We start from the raw sequence: 26,494 nt of genomic DNA, 5'->3' as shown, positions 1-26,494 counted from the left end.
AAGAAGTAAGGCAGAAGATGATTGATGGCCTCGCGATTGAGGTAGGGGATGGCAGGACTACCAGATTTTGGGAGGATATGTGGTTGCAAATAGGAAAACTGAAAGACTGTTATCCGAGGCTTTTCTTCATTTCGAACAAAAAAGGATCACCAATTGGGGATTGTGGGTTTTGGAATGGGATAGAGTGGGTTTGGCATTTTCAGTGGAGGCGAGAGCTCCGCCAGTGGGAATCAGAGACTTTAGATCAGCTGCTGCATGCCTTGCAATCTGTTAGGCTGATAGTAGAAGTGCAAGACAGAGTGGTGTGGAAATTCGATAAGGAAGGTGTTTATACGACTAACTCATTTGTGCAGGACTTGCAGGAAGCGACTATGGATGAGGAAATTCTGAGGTACATATTCACAAAAGAGATTTGGAGAGGTTTAGTTCCACCTAGAGTTGAGTTATTCTCTTGGTTTGCTCTGATTGGCCGGATTAACACAAAGGACCAGCTCAGTAGGTTGGGTATCCTGGGACCACATGATAATCTGTGTGTGTTGTGTAAGAAAGCAGATGAAAGTGTTCATCACCTGTTGGTAGCTTGTGAGTTTTCTTGGCAAGTGTGGTGTGGATGGATTTCAGAATTTGGTCAGAAGTGGACAGCTCCCGCCACCTTGAAAGATCACTTTAAGAGTTGGAGGTACATGCCTAGGAGACAGGAGGTGCGCAAGTTCTAGCTAGTTGGGTTCTTTTCTGTGATATAGAACATTTGGTTACGAAGAAATGATGTAATCTTTCAGAACAAGATAGTAGGCGTTGTAGAGTGTGTGGCACAATCGTTTCTTAGTGCTGCAGAATGGTGTGGGAACTAGCGTATATTGTTGATGGCTATGCCGGAGATGACATAATAGCTAGTTAGTTTTGTTTTTACCTTTTTTCGTGTATGTTCCACTTTGAGTGTTGAGCTTTTTCTTTCTTTCAAAAAAAAAAAAAGATATAGGCAGTGAGGGATCGAGAGAGAGAAACACAAAAATAGATGTTCGTGATATTAAAGCCCGTTTGGTATATGTCAGTGTCTTCCAAAAACACCGATACGGTAGTATGTATTTAGCATTTGGTTTGTGAGTAGAAAAATATAAGGAACACAGTTACAAATAAAGATACACAAAATATATATTTTTCATGGGATTTTTTTTAATAAAATAAAAAACTTATTTAATTTTTCAAATAAGATTTTTGAGTTTTATTTTTCAGAATACAATTTTTTTTGATAATTAAAGCAACTTTGTCGCACCTCCGACAAATTCTATGTTAGGTTTTTAAAATAAGAGCATGCATGTTAGAGAGCAGATCAGAAAGTCACAATTTCATTGTTCACCACAATTCTTGCTGTTGACATTTTTTCTCTACAATGTCAAGGAATTAATTGTTATCCATTCATTACGATGGTCAAATAGTATATGACGAAGAAGGTTCTATCGTTTTTAGACTGGGACAACCGATAATTACCTATATGACACCGGGAGTCAGTTTAACAGTTTTGAAGAATTTGATATTGCATTCCATTAGGCAGCAATAGGCAAACAGAGTGGAAAAAAATACTACAGATATCCGACTGAAGTTGATGCCAGTTTGTTTTATAAAAGATATATTACAGTTGTATTCTCTCCGTTACTAGTATATTTATTAGACCATGAGAAATATTTCTATTGTTTTGAATTAGGTACCATTTGCGTGACGACGAGGACGTATGGCTTATAAGGTCGTGGTACAACCAATGGATAAATGTTCATCTGTTGGAATTATTCGTGTTTCTCGTTGAGTTGGGTGGCCGAGGATCATCTACAGATACTGTCGATGATAGTCTGTTGATGAAGCTATTAGACGAACTATCAGAAGGACGATGGTGGATCTAAATATGCCACCTGAGGATAGTCAAGAGCGGTCTAATGTTGACGTTTGTAATGTTGACTTAATGGATGACGGTGTTGAAAGTCATGATGTTCTGTTATCAAAGATCTGATGATGGATCAGTATGAAGTTAACCCCGATAATAGAGATGATGTTGATGAAGAACCACCCGAAATTCCTGATGATGGTGACGAGGAAGAAGAGATGAAATACTACGGTGACACACAAATCGCTCTGACACAGCCTGCCATTTCTCAACCATATGACCGGCCAGATCATTTCATGAGGTTAAATCTCGATGCAATTACTTCGGATTGATCTTTACTCAGGAAGGCCCTGAAGAGGATCCAAGCAACGAGTTTGAGATTGGACAACAATTTAAGAACAAGGAAGAAGTCATGTTGGCAGTTAAGCAGTACAACATCAAGAAGGTTGCAGAGTACAAAATAGTAGAGAGTGACCAGTTGAGGTACAATACACAATGTATCTAGTTCAAACCCGGTTGCAATTGGAGCATATTCATATCATATCGCCGAAAACAAGAAAAGTGGGAAGTTAGGAGATACACTGGTCCTTATACTTGGATGCAAACTTTGATGGGGGCAAGACCATCGTAGGTTGGATTCGAAGGTGATTGCGCAACACATTTTTACGATGGTCAAAGTCGATCCAACAATCAGCATCAGGGTTCTCCAAAGAGTTGTGGAGAATTACTTTGGTTAAAGCGTCCTACAGAAAGGTTTGGCTTGCAAAACAGATAGTCATTTTTAGAATATATGACGATTAGGAGGAGTCGTACAACGAGCTTCTTCGTTGGTTATTTGCTATGCAGATGTACTTGTGGGACTTAGGCCACGTCTTGCAGAGTGATAGTCATTTTCCCGCATGGTAGATGAAACGTGTGGGATTCAGGTCTTCACCTCTCTATCAATGCCAAGGCAAGCACCCAATCGTACTCGAACTCGACCATATAGGCCACATACTCAAACCTGACTCGTCTGAGAGATGGCCTAATCTGCTCTGGTGGCCATGTCATCAAATTCCGCTTGGTGCGCAAGATCCGAGGCGCCTACCAAATGAAAACAAAAAATTTAAAAAAAGGGACGGTGAAAACATAAAATAACAAGTTCACTCTTTATTAATTACAATAAAATAAAAAATATGAAAAAGGTGTACCACTCGATCAAGCCTGCCAGCTAGGAGTGGCAAACGGGTTTAAACCCGCCAGGCCGGCCACCAAATAGAAAAAGCACGCCTAACCCACACCGCTCAAACCGCGGGTTTTGGTGGGGCGGGGCGGGCTTCCCCATTGAGCTTAATATTTTTTTGGCAAGGGGTACTTTTACAATTTTTTTTTGCCAAAATCCAACTTTCCCCAATCCAACTTACAAGAGAATGAAGATGAAAATTGAGTGTTTTGGATTATTGTTATTTTGTTTTAGAGACAATATTTATAATTATGTTTTGGATTATGTTTATTTTGCTTTGGGAACAATATTTATAATTATGTTTTGGATGAAAACTTGGTTTATAATTGTTTTTACTAGATATTTATAATTAAATTACAAAGACTTTAATGTTTGTGAATATAAAAATTATAATTTGTTTATACTTTTAGAAATTATAATAGCTAAAAGTAAAAAACAGAAGAGATTTTTTTATGACTTTATATATATAATTTAATAGTTAAAAGTAAAAAAAATAGGATATTTGGCAGGCTTAGCCCGCCGTTAGGCGGAGAGGGCTGGGATTTTGGGACTGCCTCACTAGGCGGGGCGGGGCAGGCCAACCCGCAAAAGGGCGGGCTTCTGGCAGGACGGGCTTCCCTGCTTGCCACCCCTACTGCCAGCAATGTGATTAGTGTGATCCAATCTGTATATCTTATCCTCGTAACCCAATAACTGCTGCTCCATCTAAACACAATCTAGTCAAATGAAATCACACACACTGAACTTAGTTCCTTTTACGTTAATTAAATTATTAAAAAAATATTTAAATTCATAATAGCTTATAAACTTACTAATTTAAATTTAACCTAACTAATTGACACAGTCAACTAACTAATTAATTAATAACTAACTGAACTCTAAATTTACTTATCAAATTTCTTTCTAGTCTAACTTAACCTAATTAATTATTCCACTAATTATTCTGACTAAACTAATTAACAATTTATTTTGTTATACTAATTAACATGTTATAGACAATAAACAGCAATTATACTTGAAAACAATAACATAAAAAATCTAACTAACATAAAAACAGTTAACAGTAAGTCTAACTAATATGTAAATAATAAATATATAACTCTAACTAACATGCAATCTATAACTAGTAATTTTATCTAACATGTAAACAATAACTCTAACTAAGCTAAAAAAAGTTACTCTAACTAAATTAAAAAAAATAACTCTAACTAACCAATTATTTACTTACCTGGAACTAGGGGTGGAAACAGGTCAGGCCAGGCCAGGCTTTGCTCTTAACAGGCCTGGCCTGTCATACAGTTGATTGGCCTGAGCCTGACCTGTAGCCTGTTATAAGCTCTTTATAAAGTACTAGGCCTGACCTGTTATTTAGCCTGGCTTGGCCTGAAGCCTGTTAAAAGGCCTGATAATTTTTTTTTTACAAAAATAAAAATATTATTTAAAAAATTATTTTTTAATAAAAATAGTTATATGTAATATGTCATATATTTAATATTTATAAAAAATTTTAAACTTTTAACATATTTAAAATATACAAAAATATTTATAATAAAATATAATAAATTTAAAATATCTCATAATTTTATTAATAATAAATAATTATTTATATATTTAATTATATTTTAACAGGCCTAGGCAGGCCTGACAGGCCTATAAGGCTAATTAGTAAGCTTGGGCTTGGCCTATTAATGTAATAAGGCTTTTAAAAGAGGCTGGGCCTGTACCTATTTTATAATAGGCCAGGCTGCAGGCCCCTGACAGGCCGCCTATCCTTTTTTCACCCCTACCTGAAACTGAGAATGTCGTTCACAACGAACTTTATGGATATCAAAAAGACAGAAAAGAGGAACAGTAAATTTGGAGAAGAGATTGGATAAGAAAGGGACAAAAGAAAATGGTCTCACCACCACGTATATATACTATGCCAAACTCACCATAAAATTCGTAGGAGGTGCGGTTAACTTGTCTTAATTACTAAAAAAATTCGTACTTTCGAAAATAAAATTCAAATCTATTGTTTTGGAAATGAATGATTTTTTTATTTTATATTAAAAAAAATCTATTTTTCATGTCTCACTAAAATGGTGAAGCACGGTTCTTAGACGATGGATATGAATTTGAATAACTTTTTTAAGATTATTTTATCCTTATTAATCTTTTGAAATTTCAAATTTTTTTTTTATCTGATTCAAAACAAAAACAAAATAAAGGGAAAAGAATTCTAGATGTGTAAATTAAGAAAGAATTCAAGGACTGGAAGATGAAAAAAAAGGCAAAAATGGAGGATATATTCATACTCATCGTTCTTCTTTTCATTCTCTCGATATATGTTTTGGTGTTGCCATTGAAAATCGATAATAGTTATCATATTTTTGGCTAGCAATGGAGAAGAAAATTAAAAGAGAATGCACGAGATAATAGTGATGGAGGAGTTCAGATAAGGGAAAAATAAATTATGGAAAAAGTGAAGAAAATCCTTGATAATTGAGAATTCGGGGTTCTGTTTCACTATTGTTTTTTTATTATTTATTTTTAAATTAAAATATAAAGATAAAAGTATAATTTTTAATTGTATATTGTTTTTTTTTTTAGTTAAACATAATATTATACACTACACTAATGTCATGTCTACTATTTCTAAACACTATACACAAACACAAATATTTTATGTCTATGTCAAAATGTTCATGTCTTAATATATATACAAACCAAATGGAGCATTAAGGTAGCATTTGAAAGTGAGACTGAGACGGAGAGACAAAGACTGAGAGACAGAGACTGAAATAAGTCATAATATTATGTTTGGTGTAAAAGTGTATAAGACTGAGTTATGTCTCAAGTTTGAGATAAAAGTGAAGACTGTGATAAATTACTTAAATACTCCTAAAAACTACATTAGAACAGGGTTGAGGGTGACAACACAGCAACACCAACAAAAGTTCCAGCATGCAAAGGTGTGGCAAAAGTAGAAACAACCAAACAGAGCACAGACAAAGTAGGTTCAGGGACAAGAACGAGGAGATGGTGGCTGAGCAGGGGATGCAAACAATGTAATGTTTTTCGCCGACAACAGCGGCTTCTCCCTCCTCCTCTGTCACGCACGTGGAGCTCTCTTTCTCAAGCTCTCCCTTAGCAAACCCAACGAGAATGCTTACTCTAGTCAGCACCAGCAGCGATGATGGAAGCTCGTCAGCACGAAAACAACCTCCTCACAGGTTACTCACCACTCACGGTGGCTACCATGACGACGAGGAGGTGGTGGTCCTAGCGGCGGTAATTGGGCAGCGACTCCAGTTGGGTATTTTTTATGCTTGTGTTTGGTGTGAGAAGACGATCCCTAATTTGATTTTGTAAAAGGGTGAACTTGGAATTAATAATTTGGAATGAATGTATTTTATTATTTAAATTTTAGTCTTTGTTTATAAAATTTCAGTCTCTTGTGTCTCCATTTTTTGGAGGTATTAAATGGATTGAAATTTTATATCTTGGGACTCAAATTTTAGTTCTAGTCTTAGGTCAATAAATATGATACTGAGTCTCAATATTTCAGTTCTTGGGAGTAAGTAATATGACCACAATTCAATCAATCATGTGTCAAATAATTTGGTATTGTTATTATATTAAAATGTTAATATAATAAGGTTCTTGATTAAATTTAATGATTTATCATTGTGATAGTGATCATAATATTGAGAGATAAATCTTTTATTATTTAATCTAAATTGTTCTTGGTCACGGAATTATTAAAAAGGACATTATAATCCGAAAAGATGTATATATATATATATTGGTCTTCATTGGATGAAGATTAATAGATCTTATTTATTAAATTATATATATAGATGTTGCATATAGAGATATGACCATTGAACTGACTCACTTTGAGAATTCCTAATGGTTATGATTACTGCATATTTGTCAATAGGATATTCTCAAAATGAACATAGTAATAGAGTTCCTTTGAATTGTGACTATCATAGTAATTGACAATGTATTTATTTTACTTTGATCATAGACACCTAATACCCTAGGGTGCTAGTTGAATGGACATTGGGTATGATTTAAATACTTGTAGAATTAATGATTAGTCAATAAAGAATCCGTCAACTTTCAGTAAAGAGTTTGAGCTCTATGATTATAATGACTAAGATGAATAAAACCTTGACCAAGGAAATTGAATGAATGAAGAAATGAGTTTCTTAAGTCATTCACAATTCATTATAATAATGGTATCAAGTTAGAGTTTGACAATTAAACCATACTTTAAAGATTAAATTATACTTTGTTCTTCTTAAGTTCTTAGTAAAAATATATTACTTCATACTATCGGGTCGTTAAGGAGTGTTGTTAGATGCTAACCTTGATTAGTAAATTTAGTTTGACTAACTTACTACCCGCTTAGTATTGAACCTATGGGGCCACACACTAACGAGTGTTCTAATCTTTGCTTTAGAATTATTTAATTATTATTTTTATTTGATCAAATAAATAATTATATTAATTCAAATAGAATATTATTATATTCTTTGCTAGCACCAAGAATATAATAATAGTATAATAATTGAGAATATTAAATGAGATTTGAGAACAATTAGTTATTCTATTTCTAAATTTGAATTCTAAATTTAGATGAGATCCTAATTGATTCTGTTTCAAATTGAGTTATGATATGATTCATAAATTTGAAAGATTCAAGTTTAAAATAACAATATATGATTTAAATTTGAATTGAGATTCAAATTTAAAATCAGTAACAAATCTCATACTATATATATGTATGCAAAGAGTAAAGAAATCATAGAAGAGAATAAAAACACAAGAATTTTATTCCTTTATCTCTACACACATAAACGTATATGAGTCTAATTCTTGGAGAAAAATTTTATGGTGTGCAAAGAGTTGCAAGAGGTTTCTCAATTTAGATAAGATGTCCATTGATCAAGGAGTTGACAGCAAATGTTGGTCTCAATGTGGATACACATAGCACCTTTGTACCATCAAAGGAGAAAGTAATTTTTACTAGCACACACAGGTATTTACAATCTCCCACTTACACGAGAGCCAATCATGATAGATTGGATCTTGGGCATACTATTATCTCAATATCAGTCTCAATCTCAGTCTCAGTACCTCAAAATAAACTCTACCTAAGAGACATAAACACGATAGTACATGTACATTACTAAGTCATAGATTTTTTTTATAGATATAGTGACACATAAATTTGCACCAAATACATATTTTTAATTATCCTCCTTAAAAATTGAACATTAATACACATCTAAAAAACACAAAATTTGACATTTTTATCTCTAATTATTTTTTTAATTGTCAATTTTATCATAATCTCAATTCTTATTTTTATTGCTCTCTATGATCCTCCCACTTTCTCTACCACTGCCCTCTTCTTTCATCACTACTCTCTTTCCACTGCAATTGTACCCTCTTCTTTTTGTCCTTCTTTTCTTTCACTTTTTGTTTTGCACTTTCTCTATTTACTCTTTGTATTCATATGTGCCAATTCGTCACTTTGCTCTCCTTCACTTGTTCGTTTGTTCGCCGCTTCCAGCTTGCAATGCTGTTGGTGATGTCTTTTGATTTTTAATATTCTTTATCTTTTCATTTTTTTCTCATCATCTTTTTTTTATTTTTAATTTTGCTTTTTCTCCCAAAATATGTTATATATATTTATTAATGAGATCTTGTTTTGTTGTTTGAACTTGTATTGGATTATGATTTTCTAGTTTTTCTTTTTTTTTTCTTTTTTGGGAGAAAAGAATTAGAAGAAGGAAGAAGATAGAGGAATTAATATTATGAAGACGAATGGTTAATAAAATAGACTTTTTAAAGTAATTTGTGTTGTGTGTATCATACTTGTCAGACAAAAAATATCTGTGTATATAGGAATGTTCAAAACCGATCCGGACCGAACTAAATCGATGGACCGAACCAAAAAAATCGAAAACCAAAATAACTGAAAATCGAAAAAACCAAAAAAAAACTTGTTTTGCTGTTTTTTGTGCAGTTCGGTTCGGTTTTCGGTTTTGACTTTAAAAACCTAACCGAATCGAACCGAACCAGTTAGGAAAAAACCCTAAACATTACTAACCCCACCCCCCCACCAGACCCCCACCCCCCAAACGTAACTGTGCGCAAGTGTGTGAGGCTGTAAGCGTCTAACCCTAACCCCCAAATCCCCATCGCTCTCTCTTCTCCAAATCTCCACACCTGTTGACCTGCGCACCCAGCCACACCTGCCTGCGGCACCCAGCACCGCGAAGGCTTCGGCCCGTCGCACATCAGGCCAAGATGAAGCCTTCCTCTTCGCGAAGACGCGGACAGAGCAAAGCAACAGTCCAACACAAAGCCTTCCTCCGGTCGCACATCAGTCAAGCACGCCACCACCCACTGACTCGACACGGCAGCAAAGCACCACGTCGTCGCCGTTGAGATGCCACCACCCACACCCAACAGCGTTTCTGGGTTCTGGACTTTTGGCCACGATCATCAGTTCAACCCAGCACCTCCCAGTCTCCCACTCAGCCTTCCTCCTAAGTCAATATGGAGCCCGAGCCACTGATTCAGGTAATGTATTGTTTACCATTTGCTATTTACTGGTAATTCTGTTCATATATTGGAAATGTCCTGCTTTTATAGCCTTTTATCATTTATATCTGCTATTTGGATTTTCTCATTAGTGTTGATTTGTTGCTACTTGCTGTTGATCTGTTGATTTGTTGCTAAGTTTTGTTGATTTATAGCCTTTTTTTCCACGTTAATACTTACAGACAAATGCATTGTTGATTTGTTGCTACTTGCTGTTGCTGGCTTACTGTTTAATGGTTCATTTTATTGTTGTTTAATGGTTCAATATATTGGAAATATCCTGCTTGCTGCCTTGCAGCCTTGGTGATACATGGAGGATTTGCGGGAGGAGGAATCTCCAATCATCCTGCAAAAGACACTTTAAGGAAGTATATCACGTCGAAGGGGGAGACGGAGCACCCGACCTCTCTACTATCACCTTTACTAAAGAAGACGCGGCTGGCATCATCTCGGGACATGACGATCCCATGGTCATCACTATCATATTGGCCAACGCTAATCTCCACCACACACTGGTGGACCAAGGGAGCTCAGCCGATATCTTGTTTAAAACCGCCTTCGACAAACTCGACCTAGAGGAAAAGAGCTCAGAGTATATCCGAACAACTTATTTGGACTAGGAGACACTCCAATCCAACCGCTTGGATATATCTCACTACACACAACATTTGGAAAAGGAAACAGGTCAAGGACACTCAACATAGATTACATCGTGGTCGACGTGAGCTCAACCTACAATGCCCTAATAGGTCGGACAACCCTAAATCAGCTTGCTGCAGTAGTCTCGACTCCACATCTATAATGAAGTTCCCAACTACAAAAGGAATCGCTACGATAAAAAGAGACCAGAGGACAGCACGTCGCTGTTACAACAAAAGTCTGAACCTCAGAGGCAAAGGAGAAGAAATCCACACCATCGAACTCGGGGAACTCGAGGTTGGGAAGAACTTCGTCCACAACCTGAGGGTGAGATAGAAACAGTCTAGATCGGAGATGTCCCAGATAAAACAACCAATATTGGCGCAATCCTAAAATGAGATGTAAAGGAGTCTCTCATACAGTTCTTAAAAGATAATGTCGACCTCTTCGCGTGGAAGGCCGCAGATATGTCGGGCATAGACCCCAAACTAATGTGCCACAAACTGGCAGTATACCCAGGATCTTGGCCAGTACAATAGAAGCATCGGAAACTCAGACCTGAAAGATCCCAAGCTGTGGAAGAACAGGTACAAGCTCTACTGGAGGCAGGATTCATAAGAGAAGTTGAATATCTGCTATGGCTAGCCAATGTTGTCTTAGTAAAAAAATTAAATGGGAAGTGGCAGATGTGCACCGACTACACCGATCTCAACAAAGCCTGCCCAAAAGATCCCTATCCACTCCCAAATATTGATGCTTTGGTAGATGCCTCCTCCGGATACAAATACCTCTCGTTTATGGACGCTTATTCGGGATACAATCAAATCCCGATGTGTCCACCCAATCAAGAAAAAACCTCATTCTTAACCCCAAAAGCAAACTACTGTTGTGTTGTCATGCCATTCGGACTCAAAAACACAGGAACCACCTATCAAAGATTAATGAACAAGGTCTTTGCGAATCATATCGGGAAACTCATAGAGGTATATGTGGACGACATATTAGTAAAAACACAAAGCGAGGAGTCATTACTGTCCGACCTTGCCCAAGTGTTTAATACCATAAAAAAGCATGGCATGCGACTTAACCCTGCAAAATGCACCTTCACAGTAGAAGCTGGCAAATTCTTGGGTTTCATGCTCACACAAAGAAGAATCGAAGTAAACCCGGACAAGTGCCAGGCCATACCCGACATGAAAAACCCGACCTGTGTCAAAGAAGTGCAATAACTCAACGGACGACTGGTAGCCTTGTCCAGATTTCTAGCCGGATCAGCCATAAAATCTCTCCCCTTCTACGCCACACTAAGGAAGGGAAAGAAGTTTGAATGGACACTAGAGTGCGAGCAAGCCTTCCAGGATTTCAAAAGATTCCTAGGACAACCACCCATTCTTACCCAATCGCGGGAATGAGAAGCACTCATATTATACCTTACAGTAGGAAGTCGGGCAGCAGCCTCAACACTAGTCAGAGAGGATGAAAGTGAACAACAACCTATATACTTCATCAGTAAAGCACTACAAGGGTCTGAGCTGAACTATCAAAAGATAGAAAAGTTCACATACGCTCTCATATTAACCTCTTGACGACTTTTCCCATACTTCCAGGCTCACACCATCAAAGTTCGGACCAATCAGCCCGTGAAAGGCATTCTGCCGAAAACATATTTAGCAGGAAGAATCCTACAGTGGGCAGTCGAGTTGTCTGAATTCGATCTTCAATATAAAGCTCGAACAGTGATTAAATCACAGTATATAGCCAACTTCGTTGCAGAGTACACTGATACCCCAGAAATCCTCACAAATTGGAATCTCTATGTGGACGGCTCTTCAAATAAAACTGGAAGTGGAGTAGGTGTGATAATAGAAAGTAATCAGGGAACCCAAATCGAGCTCTCCTTAAAGTTTGAGTTCCCTGCTTCCAATAATCAGGCTGAGTATGAGGCACTATTGGCTGGTGTTCATACCATGGGTCGAGCTGTTCGAGCCGGGATGTTCAGTTGCAAAGTGACCGACCTCTTTAGGTCAAGCGGACCGACTTCTTCGTAAAGAACTCGGCCAAATCGACAGGAAAGCCCAAAAAAGGGCCCAACTCAAGGAATACGACCCCGATCCAAAGGTAGCCCAAGCCTATAGAGATATGGGCGGTTCCATGGAAGATAAGCTGACCTCGACAAAAGATAAGATAAGATAAGATAACTAACTTATCTTATCCAAAGAAGGTCACATCTCACCATTATAAATACACTGGAGCACCCAGGTATAACTCATACTCTGATTCTACTCAATACCTGCTTAATACCCTTGCTAACTTAAGTATCGGAGTCCCTTGCAGGTACCCCCACCCTTCGGTGATAAAGGATCAGCAGCACTCTCAGTTCCACAAGTCGGACACACCAGTTCCAGCCGCTGTACACCTGCCGGACACGTCGGCTCCGACCAACACAGAAGATCTCGACCGAGATCGACCTACAGTTTTAGGTAACCCTCGGAACATTGGCGCCGTTGCCGGAAACCTGGAAGTCATCCCATCACCATGGCGGACGACCATGACAACAACCACGATTCAGGTTTGGAAGATAGAACGCCGCACAAGAACGCGGATGTTATACTCAAAGATACTCCGGAGCCCAATGGGGACAATGACGTTAGGATTTTTGCTAGTAAAGAATTTTATAAAAATAGTCGCGTTGTAGATATAGATTCTAAACCAACAGAAATCCCTTTGTGCAAACGTTTTGGTTGTCACAAGTAACAAACCCTTTTTAAAATTGATAACCGAGTATTTAAACCTCGGGTCGTCTTCTCAAGGAACTACAGGGAAGTGTGTTCTTATTATTGGTTATGGAGATTGTAAATTGGGGTTTGAGAATGAGGAATGAATATGGAAAATAATTTAAATGGCAATTAAAATAAATAAATACTGTAAAGCAAACCCTTTTGGCAAGGTATGAGAAATTGAAAGTCCAGACTTAGTTATTCTTATCAATAATAATGAAAGTTGAATCTTAATTCCACTTAGTTAACCTTTGCTAAAGCAAAGGAAAGTCAAGGGACTAATTAGTTTGACCTTCGAATCCTATTTATTTCCTAAGAAAAGGTTGGGATTATTGAAGTTCAGTTCAATTAGCAAAGATAACAGTTATCAATTATGTTGAGCTAAGATAACTCCTAAGTTACTGATTTCTTAACCAAGACCAAAAGGAAAAGGAATTAAATCTACTGGAATAAAAATGTCTTCAGATTGGGAATAATCAATAACACAAATAAAAGAAAGCAATATTAACTGAAATACCTCAAATAACATTCATTCGAAAGAGTAATCTGTAACATAGAAGAATTCATAAACTAAATTGAAAAGCAAGTAATGAAAAAGGAATATTGAACCTGATAAAAAGATAATCCGCAAAGCAAATAAAATCCTAAATCTAAATCCTAATCCTAAAGAGAAAGGAGAGAACCTCTCTCCAACTAAACCTAAATCATGGAAAATGACTAAAATTTGGAACTCCTTCGAATGGATGCATTTCCCCCACTTCATAACCTCTGGTCTATGCCTTCTGGACTTGGATTTGGGCCAAAAAGGGCTTCAGAATTCACTATGAGCTTTTTCTGCAATTTCTGGTGCGTGGCCTCTGTCACGCGTCCGCGTGGGTCACGCGGTCCCGTTAATTGGAGTTTTCCTTGTCGCGCGGTCGCGTTAGTCATGCGGCCGGGTCGCTGCTTCTTCGCTCTTGGCACGCGGTCGCGTCGTCCATGCGATCGCGTGGATGCCAGTTTCTCCAAAACTCCGTTTTACGCTTTCCTTCCATTTTTTATGTTTCCTTTTTCATCCTTTAAGTCATTCCTGCCTTAGAAGATCTGAAACTACTCAACACACTAATCACGGCATCGAATGGAAATAAAGGTAATTAAAATAATTAATTTTAAAGCATAGGAAACATGTTTTTCACATACATCACATAATAAGGAAGGAAAAGTAAAACCATGCAATTAATATGAATAAGTGGGTGAAGGATTGAATAAATCACTCAAACTAAGCATAAAATATATCACAAAATATGGGTTTATCAACCTCCCCACACTTAAACAATAGCATGTCCTCTTGCTAAACTCAAGGAGACCAAATAAATGAGTAGGGAAAGGCAAGACTCATGCAATGCAACCTATGAATGTGAATGCAACTACATGCTAAAATGATTCTACCTACTTGATGAAAAAGTAAATAAATCTTTCAAGAATAAATATGAACTGGATTTCACTAATTCAAATCACAAAATACAATATAAATAACTTGCAAGAAGAAGATAGCTCATAAAAGCAGGAAACATAGAATTAAGCACTGAACCCTTACTAGTAGTGTATATCATTCTAATTCTCAAGTGTCTAGGGTCAATTCCCTCAATTCTCTACTAATCTTGGTTTCTATAGCTTGCTTTTCATCTAACAATCAACAAAAATTTAATGCACCAATACACAAATCAAGAGGTCTTTTAAGGGTTGTAATGGGGTTAGGGTTAAGGTAGGATTGTATTTGGCCAAGTGGACTAAAATCTGAATCCTTAATTAACATAAACTTTCCACCTAACTTAAGACAGTCCATTTAATTAAAATACAAAATCTAACTTCCCATTAACTGTGTTTACTACATATTTATGCATTCAAAGTTTTGGGTACAGCTCATATGCATTGATACCAACACTTACTTTGGGGCATTTTGTCCCCTTTTATTAATTGCTCTTTTCTTTTTCTTTTTCACTTTTTTTCTTTTTATTTTTCTCAATGCATATGATTAAAGTATTGAATGCAATAATATGTTCTCAACCATTATTTTGCACAATTTCACTAAAATATACAACACCCAATTATTCAAACCAAATATTTTTAACCCCAACTTCCCCACACTTAAATCATGAGCACTTTTTACTAGTCTAAGCTAACCAAGGATTCAAATTAAGGACATTATTGTTTTTCGCTTAGAGTTAGTAATGAGCTAAAGTAAAGAACAAGGGGTAAAATAGGCTCAACATAGGTTTGCAAAGGATAATAAAAGGTAAGGCCATATGGGTATGTAAGCTCAATGAAACATGGCCTCAATCATATCAGTGCATGCATACATCAAACAATAGAAATATAGAATTAAGCAAGATAGAGATCACAATTTTAGAAAGAGAAACACACACAAAAAATAAAATATTGGTTGATAAAATGCAACCAATCAAATAGGCTCAAAATCTCACTGGTTTTGTGTGTTCGAGCTCTAAACTATGTTCCAAAATAATATTTCTTCAAACACATTTTTCAAAAAGTTTTATTCAAATTAGTGAAATACTATAAAAATTTCTTGAGAAAGAAAATATTATTTTAACCAGGTGGTAAAATATGCACAAAAAAATAAACATGCAATCAAACATGCAAATGCAACAATGAAAAACAAAAATTGGTGTTGAGAAGGGACTAACTAACCCGTGGAGATCGGTATCGACCTCCCCACACTTAAAGATTGCACAGTCCTCGATGCATGCTGAGATGTACAGGTGGGTGGGTGTTATGGTTCCTCAGCTGTTGCTCGTTGTAGAAGCTTTCTCTTTACCCATTCTGGTGGCCAGCCTAAAAAAGGGAGAAGAGAAAGGGACATGAAGTCAAAGGGATAGAGCAAAGAGGAGGGCGGTACGAGTGATAATCATGCCAAGTAAAAAATAGTGAATGAAAGACATGGTCGCGATTCCATGTGATTAGTTCATCAATGGAAATATAGCAAGGCATGGGGAGTATTGGATGCAAGTTGTTTATTAGCATGCCGGCAAGGGCATGAGTATCACAGATCAAGCATCAAAAGCTTTAATGTATTGTTAGTCGTGAGAAACTAACAATAACGTTTGTATTGACAATTATATTTAATTAATAAAATAGTAAAGGAAATTTGTGAAAAGAAAGCATTGAATAGTAGAAGAGAATAATTTAAAATAATACACAATGCCATACGGACTTTTTCACAAACACTTAGCATGCATGGTGAATATGTTAGTGAAAATATTAATTAGAACATGCAAGAAACCCTATAAAAATAATATATAATTGTCAAACAATTCTTTGAATAACCCACAAGCAAAATAAATAAATTTCTAACACCAATGAAAATAATGCAATGAATGAAACTATGCAAATAAATTAAATAGAAGTGAAGAGGGATGAGAAGAAGAAAGTAAGAAAAGGGAGAAGAAAGAAGAAAAGAAATAAGAAAGGACGAAAAGAATTAGATATAGGGAAGAAAAGATAAGATATTTGGCTGCGTTGGAAAAGTTGTGCGGCGCAAGCGACGTGGACGTGGTCGGGCGACTTGCGCTTAAATTAATCGACACGGTCGCGTCGGTTACGTGGACGCGTGACTCAGGTTATGCTACTGGCGCGAGGGCAGCCTCACGCTCGCACAACTCTCTGTTCAAAATCTTATGTTGCCAAATTTTGGGTGACGCGATCGCGTGGAGCATGTGATCGCGTGAGTGGGCTCCAGAAAGGAATGACGTGGACGCATCGGCGACGCGGTCGCGTGATAGAGATTGTGCGTTCAGCACCAATCCAGCACCACTCTCGCACAATAATTCGTTGTGTACCCTTTTTACGTCGAAAATCAGGGCACGCGGCTGCGTGGGGCACGCGGTCGCGTGGGAGGCCATTATTCGCATGTGACGCGGACGCGTCAGCGACGCGGTCACGTGGGATGATTTGGGCCACTGGCACGCCTCCAGTCACGCTCCATCGTGACTCTCTGTTCAACTTTCTTTTCTTCATAACGCACTGGTGACGCGGACGCGTCAGCGACGCTGCCGCGTCGCGTGCGTACAATTTTTTTTGATTTGCAGTATGCAGAGTGCAATGCTTAATATGAATGCTATGCATGATTCTAGGTTCAGTAAAAATTCAAAAACAAACAAAACATACTAGAATTAAAACTGAAAAGGGACGATCATACCATGGTGGGTTGTCTCCCACCTAGCACTTTTAGTTAAAGTCCTTAAGTTGGACATTTGATGAGCTTCCTGTCATGGTGGCTTATGCTTGTACTGATCCAGGAATCTCTACCAATGTTTGGAATTCCAACATCCTCCGGAGTCCCAAATAAGGCACTTAAAACCGTTGAGCAGTTTCAAACAGGTTTCTAGACTCCCGGGGTGTTGAACGTCAGAACAGACTCCATAATCCCAAACTTTTCTTCTACACCCGTCTTTGTCTTGATCTACATTGTTCCAGTCGGGTGATGAGTAATCCGAATTCTCACTGCAGTAACCAAACAGCTTCCGAGATCCTTTAAATTGAGCTTGACACCAATTCCTGCACCTTAGATTGAAGTGCGAAACCTCATTGAATCTTGCATACCAGCGCTGAGTGCGAGTCATTTCCCTTTTTCTCTTAAAGCCGCAAAGAGCTCTAAGCTGGCCATCTGTTTCAAGCAAACCATATTCAAGTAGGAAATTGAAGATGAAAGTCAAGGATTTTACCCACTTGAAGTTTGTGTTGGTTGGTAATGGCCTTGGGATAGGTGTTTCCAGTGGTTCTGCAAGCTCTACTCCCTTGTGGTCTTTTGTGAATTCTTCCACCTCTTTACAAATTTCTTCAACTTTACCCATGTCTTGATCAAAGTCATTGATATCTTCCTCATCACTTGAGTCATAAACAGGAGCTTGAGAAAAGTCGACCTCTGCATCATCTTCATATTCACTTGGGGAAGATTCTTCTGTCTCAAAGAATTCACTTGCGGATGCAAGTTCATTACTAAAAGGACTTGACTTGTGATCATCATCATCAAGAAAACATGTATCTTGGGTAATTTCGTCTAGTTCTCCATAGGATACATGCTTTGGGGGTTATGCACTACCCTCCTTAGCATCAATTATAGCGTTCTTGAGGGAATTCTCCACAACTCTAGATTCAGGTGGCGGTTCAGCATTTCCTAAATCTTCAACCAACTCTTCTTCTTCTACAATGACAGCTTCCTCTATTTGTTCCAGTACAAAGTTATGTTCTATGCTGTCCACTGGAGCTTCTAGTGTCTTTTTCGTGCTGCGTTCTTCATTAGATTCCCCACATGAAGCCATAGGAGTCTGTTGAGTGTCTGAACGTCTGGAAGATAATTGATTTATTGCTTGCTCCAGTTGATGAAGGGTTGCATTGAACTGGTTTACTGATTCCTCGAAGCGAACCTGTGGTTTTTGGCTTGATGGATATGGACATGGTGCGTAGGAGAGTGGTGGTTCTTGGGAGTAATTGGATTGGCATTGGGGCGGATAAGGATCATGTGGTAGTGAATGGTGAAAAGAAGATTGTGAGTGTGGTGGTTCGAAGTTATGTCGAGAGGATGGTCTCTGAACACACGGTGGGGCTTGTTGGTAGTTACAAGGCGGTCCACCAAATTTATCAGTTGGGCATGCATTGTAAAATGGTCTCTGTCCATGATATCTAGGAGGATGTTGTTGCCTAAAGGGTTGATCGGATCCTTGTGGCTCCATCCATCTTTGATTGCTTAGACCTTGATGCATAGTCCTGTTATAGCTTCCATTCCTTGCAACAAAATTAGAACCAAACTCAAAGCGAGAAGGGTGAGAATTCATAATAGATACCAGAATTAAGAGGGAAGAGAGAAAACAAATAAACAAGTAAAATAATTTTTTTTGAAAAATATTTACAATAACCAATAATAAGGCACACGTTTGCAATTCCCCGGCAACGGCGCCATTTTGACGTTAGGATTTTTGCTAGTAAAGAATTTTATAAAAATAGTCGCGTTGTAGATATAGATTCTAAACCAACAGAAATCCCTTCGTGCAAACGTTTTGGTTGTCACAAGTAACAAACCCTTTTAAAATTGATAACCGAGTATTTAAACCTCGGGTCGTCTTCTCAAGGAACTGCAGGGAAGTGTGTTCTTATTATTGGTTATGGAGATTGTAAATTGGGGTTTGAGAATGAGGAATGAATATGGCAAATAATTTAAATGGCAATTAAAATAAATAAATACTGTAAAGCAAACCCTTTTGGCAAGGTATAAGAAATTGGAAGTCCAGACTTAGTTATTCTTATCAATAATAATGAAAGTTGAATCTTAATTCCACTTAGTTAACGTTTGCTAAAGCAAAGGAAAGTCAAGGGACTAATTAGTTTGACCTTCGAATCCTATTTATTTCCTAAGAAAATGTTGGGATTATTGAAGTTCAGTTCAATTAGCAAAGATAACAGTTATCAATTATGTTGAGCTAAGATAACTCCTGAGTTACTGATTTCTTAACCAAGATCAAAAGGAAAAGGAATTAAATCTACTGGAATAAAAATGTCTTCAGATTGGGAATAATCAATAACACAAATAAAAGAAAGCAATATTAACTGAAATACCTCAAATAACATTCATTTGAAAGAGTAATCTGTGACATAGAAGAATTCATAAACTAAATTGAAAAGCAAGTAATGAAAAAGGAATATTGAACCTGATAAAAAGATAATCCTCAAAGCAAATAAAATCCTAAATCTAAATCCTAATCCTAAAGAGAGAGGAGAGAACCTCTCTCCAACTAAACCTAAATCATGGAAAATGACTAAAATTCGGAACTCCTTCGAATGGATGCATTCCCCCCACTTCATAACCTCTGGTCTATGCCTTCTAGACTTGGATTTGGGCCAAAAAGGGCTCTAGAATTCACTATGAGCTTTTTCTGCAATTTCTGGTGCGTGGCATCTGTCACGCGTCCGTGTGGGTCACGCGGTCGCGTCAATTGGAGTTTTCCTTGTCGCGCGGTCGCATCCGTCATGCGGCCGCGTAATAGGTGTTCTTCTTTAGGTGCGCGGTCGCGTCAGTCATGCGGCCGCGTTGCTGCTTCTTCGCTCTTGGCACGCGGTCACGTCGTCCATGCAATCGCATGGATGCCAGTTTCTCCAAAACTCCGTTTTACGCTTTCCTTCCATTTTTGTATGTTTCCTTTTTCATCCTTTAAGTCATTCCTGCCTTAGAAGATCTAAAACTACTCAACACACTAATCACGGCATCAAATGGAAATAAAGGTAATTAAAATAATTAATTTTAAAGCATAGGAAACATTTTTTTCACATACATCACATAATAAGGAAGGAAAAGTAAAACCATGCAATTAATATGAATAAGTGGATGAAGGATTGAATAAATCACTCAAACTAAGCACAAAATATATCACAAAATATGGATTTATCAGACAAAAATTCATCAAATCTAGGAGTGATAGAGGCGCTTCAAGATCGATTAAAGCCACTCAAGAAAGAAGCCCAACATCAACGCGAAAAAGAAGAGGATGTGCATCGGGAGATAAGGCAACGCTGAAAATTAGAAGATAAACTTCTAAAACTCGAAGCCGATCTCAAAACTAAAACTACTCGATCCACTCCAGAGGATAGCTCTCGCAAGGATCAAGATCCATTCACCAGGGAAATTATGAAGACCAAAATCCCAAAGGACTTCAAACTTCCGGATATGACTCTGTATGACGGCACTTCAGACCCCAACCATCATCTTAGCAATTTCAGAAGTAGAATATACCTCACTGACGCCTCAGATGCAGTTCGCTGCAAAGCCTTTCCAACAACTCTTACCAAGATAGCCATTAGATGGTTTGACAGCCTACCTCCAAAATCCATCTCGAGCTTCGATGACCTGGCCAAAAAGTTCCTGGCCAGATTTTCCATACAAAAGGATAAGGCTAAACACGCACCCAGCCTACTAGGAATCAAGCAAGGAGAACAGGAGAGTCTTCGTAACTACATGGAAAGATTCAACAAAACATGCATGGACATACAAAGTCTACCAACAGAAGCTGCCATTATGGGCCTTATAAATGGCCTACGAGAAGGACCGTTTAGCCAATCTATATCAAAGACGTACCCTGCATCCCTGGACGAAGTACAAGAACGGGCGCAGAAGTACATTAACATGGAGGAGAATTCTCGACTTGTGGAAGCCTCGAGGTTCGGTTCCACTTACCGAGATAAAGATAAAGAATCCAAGAAAAAGGAAGATCGCTCCAGGGAGAAAATAAAAAATATCATAACTACACCCCTCTTAGGGTATTCTTGGTAGATGTTTACAAAGAAGTCTGCCATACGGAAAAAATACCCCCAGCTCGGCCACTCAAAGGCAAAAGAGGAGGAGGAAATCGTAATGAATACTATGAGTATCATCGAGTCCGAGGACATTCCACCAATGAATGTTTCGACTTGAAAATGTCATAGAAAAATTAGTAAGAGAAGGAAAACTAGATCGGTTTTTGGCCAACCGGGACGAAGAGCCAAGAAAAAGAAGAAATGATGAAGATGTCGGATGGTCTGAGCGATCACCTCGCACACCGGAGAGACACGTCCACGTGATACACGGCGGATTTGTGGGAGGAGGAATCTCCAAATCATCTCGCAAGCGACACCTCAAAGAAGTATACCATGTCAAAGGAAAGAAGGAGGTGCCAGACATCCCAGCAATCACGTTTACCAAAGAAGACGCATCCGGAATCATCTCAGGACATAACGACCCCATGGTCATCACTATCATACTGGCAAACGCCAACCTCCACCGTACATTAATTGACCAAGGAAGCTCCACTGATATCTTATTCAAAACTGCCTTCGACAAGCTCGGCTTAGAAGAAAAAGAGCTAAGAGCATACCCGAACAGCCTGTTCGGACTTGGGGATACCCCAGTACAACCACTGGGATACGTATCGCTACATACAACCTTCGGAAAGGGGAACCAATCCAGAACACTCAAGATAGACTACATCGTGGTCGACGTAAGCTCAGCCTACAATGCCTTAATAGGTCGGACAACGTTAAACCAACTCGGCGCAATAGTTTCAACTCCACATTTATGTATGAAATTCTCAACTGCAGAAGGGAAAGCTACAATAAAAGTAGATCAAAAGATGGCGCGTTGCTGTTATAACGAAAGTCTAAACCTCAGAGGCGAAGGAGGAGAGTTCGACACAATCGAACTTGGTGGAGTTCAGAAGCGATAAGAACTCCGTCCACAGCCCGAGGGTGAAGTAGAGAAAGTTCAGATCGAAGACACCTTGGATAAGACAACTAATATTTGTACGATCCTGAAAGGAGATGCAAAGGAATCACTCATACAGTTCTTACGAGATAATGTTGATCTCTTCGCATGGAAAGCTGCCGACATGCTAGGCATAGATCCTGAACTGATGAGCCACAAGTTGGCAGTCTATCCGGGATCCCGGCCAGTACAACAAAGACAAAGAAAACTCGGGCCAGAAAGGTCTCAGGCTGTAGCAAAACAGGTGCAAGCACTACTAGAGGCAGGGTTCATAAGAGAAGTTAAGTACCCACTATGGCTAGCAAACATCGTCTTGGTAAGAAAGTCAAATGGGAAGTGGCGAATGTGCACCGACTATACTGAAGCAGGGCATGCGACTTAACCCGGCTAAATGCACCTTCGCCGTGGAAGCAGGTAAGTTATTGGGCTTTATGCTCACACAAAGAGGAATCGAGGCAAATTCAGATAAATGCCAGGCCATACTCAACATGAAGAGCCCAACCTGCGTCAAAGAGGTACAACAACTCAATGGGAGATTGGCGGCCTTGTTCAGATTCCTAGCAGGGTCAGCAATAAAATCCCACCCTTTCAACGCTACTTTAAGGAAGGGAAAGAACTTCGAGTGGACAACGGAATGTGAGCAAGCCTTCCAAGACTTCAAAGAATTCTTGGGGCGGCCACCTATCCTATCTCGACCACGAGAAGGAGAACCACTCATATTGTACCTCGCAATAGGAAGCCGGGCAATAGCCTCAGCCCTAATTAGAGAAGATGAGGGTGGGCAACAACCCGTCTACTTCATTAGCAAAGCATTGCAGGGGTCAGAGCTGAACTACTAGAAAATAGAGAAGTTTGCCTACGCTCTCATACTCACATCTTGACGAATTCACCCGTACTTCCAAGCGCATACCATTAAGGTTCGGACCAACCAGCCCATAAAGAGGATATTGCAGAAAACAGATCTAGCAGGAAGAATCCTACAGTGGGCAATCGAGTTGGTAGAATTCGACCTCCAATACGAGGCGCGAACAGCCATTAAATCACAATACCTAGACGACTTCATTGCTGAATTCACAGACATCCCGGAGATCCTCATAGAGTGGAATATATTCGTGGACGGCTCCTCGAATAAAACCGGAAGTGGTGCATGTGTGATAATCGAAAGCAACCAAGGAACCCAACTTGAGCTTTCCCTCAAATTCGGATTTCCGGCCTCAAACAACCAGGTGGAATATGAAGCGTTATTAGCTGGTTTGAAGCTGGCTAGAGAAGTTGGAGCTCGGAAACTCAACATCTACAGCGATTCACAAGTCGTTACCTCACAAATAACAGGGAGCTACCAAGCCAAAGATCCTACAATGAAAAAGTATTTGGATAAAACCAAGGAACAGCTCGGATAACTCGAGGAATATAGGATCTACCACATACCCCGTGAGCAAAACGCCCGAGCTGACGCACTCTCAAAACTAGCCAGCACCAAACCAGGGGGCAACAATAGAAGCCTCATCCAGGAAATACTACAGAACCCGTCAATATCGGAAGAAGAAAAAGTCCTAGCCATAACAGGTCGGGATCAAGGATGGATGACCCCCATAATTAACTACCTCAAAACAGAAGCGCTCCCTACAGATGAAAAGGAGGCAAAGAGGTTAAAAAGGGAGGCACAATACTACACTATCATAAACAACACCCTATACAAAAAAGGGATCTCAGCACCATTATTAAAATGCGTACCGACCTCCAATACAAAGGAAGTCTTGGAGGAAGTACACAGCGGCATTTGTGGCAATCATCTCGGAGCGCAAGCTCTCACCAAAAAGGTACTCCGGTCGGGATTCTATTGGCCAACTCTACGAAAGGAAGCTACCGAATTTGTAAAGACATGTCCACCATGTCAGAAGCATGCCAACTTTCACATCGCCCCGCTGGAAAAGCTCATTGGCGTGACCTCACCCTGGCCATTTGCAAAGTGGGGACTTGATCTTCTCGGACCCTTTCCCCAAGGATCGGGACAAGTCAAGTTCCTCATAGTAGGGGTAGACTATTTCACAAAATGGATCAAGGCAGAATCCCTAGCCAACACCACTGCTCAAAGAAGTCGGAAATTCCTATATAGGAACATCATTACATGGTTCGGGGTCCTATACTCCATCACCACAGATAATGGCACCCAATTCACAGATGCAGGCTTCAGAAAACTAGTAACCGACCTGAATATAAAATACCAGTTCACCTCCGTCAAACATCCCCAAGCCAATGGACAAGCCGAAGTGGCCAACAAAGTCATATTGGCCGGGCTGAAACGGAGACTGCAAGAAGCAAAGGGAGCTTGGGCCGAGGAACTTCCACAAGTCCTATGGGCGTATCGAACAACCCCCCATTCTTCTACGAACGAATCACCATTTCGATTAGCATACGGAGTGGAGGCAATGATTCCAATAGAAGTCGAGGAAAGGTTTTCCCGAGTAGTCCACTACAATGAACAAACCAACTCTCAACTTCAAAGAGAAGAGCTCGACCTACTTCTGGAAATCCAAGAAAGAGCTTGGATCAGAGAAGAAGCACTAAAGCGGTGAATGGCTACCAGGTATAATCAAAAGGTAGTGCCAAGAGGTTTTGCTGAGAATGATCTCATCTTAATCCGAAATGATATTGGAACACTCGATCCGGAGAAGGAAAGCTGGCAGCAACTGGAAAAGACCCTACCAAGTCACAGAAGTACTTGGAAAAGGTTACTACAGACTGTCCAAACTCGAGGGATGAGAACTCCCCAGATCATGGCATGCATGTAACCTAAGAAGGTACTATAGCTAGGACAGGTAAAAGATCTCATCACAAGATGCACTCTTTTTCCTGAAACGGTTTTTTAACGAGGCGTGAGGATTGAGATTTAATCCGACCTAAGGGTACAAAAAACTCCCGCATGTATATATTTGCACTTTCTTTGAATAAAATACATTTTAGATATTCTACAAATTCCCAAGACGCATTAATCTGAAGCATTCATCGTCCGATAATAAAGCAACGGATCGACGGAAAGTGAAGAACAGATTCACTGTATGATTTTGATAGGAATGATCGACCGACAAAGGTGAAAATACGATTCACCTAAAGGACGATCAAACCGGGACAAAAACCACCATCTATAAATCGGCAAAGATGAATACAGAAATAATGCAAGAAGTTATCGAAAGTGATCCCAAAAAGAACCTAACGAGGTCTTATGGATTGCTATATAATAACTTAAAAAGACTGGCCGACACTAAAAAGTCGGACCAAGTCAACCCAAGTTATCAGCAAATCCCTGGAAAGAGGTCTGGCCAACCCTATTAAAGAGGAATTGCTATAACGTAGAAGAGATCGACCTAACGAAGTCGGTCTCCTACAAGACAAGTTATAAAATAAATCCCTGAAAGAGACCTAACAAAGGTCCAAGAAAGAGGATTACAAAAATAACTTAGAAGAGATCGACCTAACAAAGTCGGTCTCCTACAAGACAAGTTATAAAAGTAATCCCTAAAAGAGACCTAACAAAGGTCCAAGAAAGAGGATTACAAAAATAACTCAGAAGGGGACTAACACGAAGAAATCGGTTATGGGGCGCTAAAAATACAAGCAAAAGTGAGAAAACCAACAAACAAGTCGGACCCATACAAGTCACGACCTCAAAGGATCCAAGTTAAAAACAATAAAGTACAAAAGCAATCCAAAGAGGTCAATGATGAGCGGATAATTTGTACGCTTTTTGGCATTGTTTTTAGTATATTTTTAGTATGATCTAGTTAGTTTTTAGTATATTTTTATTCGTTTTTAGTTAAAATTCACTTTTCTGGACTTTACTATGAGTTTGTGTGTTTTTCTGTGATTTTAGGTATTTTCTGGCTGAAATTGAGGGACCTGAGCAAAAATCTGATTCAGAGACTAAAAAGGACTGCAGATGCTGTTGGATTCTGACCTCCCTGCACTCGAAGTGGATTTTCTGGAGCTACAGAATCCCAATTGGCGCGCTCTCAACGGCGTTGGAAAGTAGACATCCTGGGCTTTCCAGCAATATATGATAGTCCATACTTTGCCCAAGATTTGATGGCCCA

This window comes from Arachis hypogaea, chromosome 10 (assembly GCF_003086295.3).
Source record: "Arachis hypogaea cultivar Tifrunner chromosome 10, arahy.Tifrunner.gnm2.J5K5, whole genome shotgun sequence".
NCBI classification, from domain to species: Eukaryota; Viridiplantae; Streptophyta; class Magnoliopsida; order Fabales; family Fabaceae; genus Arachis; species Arachis hypogaea.
The sequence above is the reverse complement of the archived record's forward strand: the minus strand, read 5'-3'. Positions refer to the sequence as shown.